Source organism: Pteropus alecto, unplaced genomic scaffold (genome assembly GCF_000325575.1).
Source record: "Pteropus alecto unplaced genomic scaffold, ASM32557v1 scaffold157, whole genome shotgun sequence".
NCBI lineage: Eukaryota > Metazoa > Chordata > Mammalia > Chiroptera > Pteropodidae > Pteropus > Pteropus alecto.
Window position 1 is genome coordinate 1,592,205 of NW_006440626.1, and position 1,188 is coordinate 1,593,392.

General features: G+C 52.9%; 1 protein-coding gene across 7 annotated transcripts in view; it reads left to right on the forward strand.

Annotated features, from left to right (window-relative positions):
* The window catches only part of SULT4A1 (sulfotransferase family 4A member 1), a 33,022-nt gene that overhangs the window by 726 nt on the left and 31,108 nt on the right, over positions 1–1,188 (forward strand). The window lies entirely within an intron of this gene.

The following is a 1,188-nucleotide window of genomic DNA, read 5'->3' on the forward strand; positions in this document are numbered from 1 at the left end:
GGATCCTGGGACACTCACATTTTCCAGCATTAACTGACATCATTTTTTGGACAACCACGTAAGGTAGAGATGGTCACCTACACTTACAGTTCAGGCACTGAGGCTCCGAGAGAGGAAGTGGCTTGCCCAAGGTCACACAGCTGATCAGTGGCAGAGCTAGGATGTAAAGCCAGGCCGTTCTGTGTCCAGGACCTGATGTAAAGGATTATCATGTAGTGCCTCTTGGGAGGTCTGTGGGGAGAGAGGCAGATTTCCTGTTCATGTGCTTGTGGCTTTCCCTTCTTGTCTCTGTATTGGAGAGGGAGGGAGACGTCTGGCTCCATTCTGTAGGGTGTATCTGTAGCGTGGTGTAGAAGGTGGCGGCCTGGAGGTCATGTCACACCGGCTGGAAGAGAGGTGGCTGGAACAGCTGTAGCTCGGCTGTCATAGCTGTGCGGGGTCCCAGACCCCCGAGGGCTAAGCCCGCCTCCTCTGAGGAAGATCGGGGAAGAGGCTGTCAGTGGAAGGATGGAGAGCTGTGTGGGCGGGGAGAGCTTGAAGAAGATAAGTCTGGAGGTACCGCTGGCCTTTGGGAAGAGGGGAAGGGAGGAGGTGTGCAAGGCCACCTGCGTGGCCAGGCACGTTCCTTCCACTGAAGCCCACAGCTCCTCTTACCCCAGTCCCCTGGGAGGGGTTCAGAACTTTTCAGATTTTAGAGCCGTAGATGGGACATGTTACAAAAACCCCAGCTGGATGTTGGGCTGTGCTTTGAGCTGCCACACTAAGTGGGGTCTGTAAAGACTAAGAATAGCCTCATGTCAGTTTAGGACAGTTTAGGGTTTGCCTCCAAATGAACTGTGAGAGAATTGCTTTTGGGAGTCCTCTAGGATTTGGGTTCTGTGTTGCTATCTCCATTTTACGGCAAAGAAATGGAGGAGGAGAAGGACCTGGAAGGGGGAAAGCATGGGCTGGGAGCTCACTTGGAAAGCTGTGCACTTGGGGCTCGTGGGGGATGCTTTAGAGGGGCCCTGTGTTGGGAGCCTGGTGGGGCCTGGCAGCAGGGACCTTTCTGGGCACCCGGATGGGGAATGAGCTGTTAGTTTAAGAATAAGCTATTAGTTTGGTTACCTAGTTTTCTAGGTGACCAAAACCTATATCTTGTTTGTAACTTGAATCTTTCAAAGCAGACAAGAGCACAGCGTAGACGAG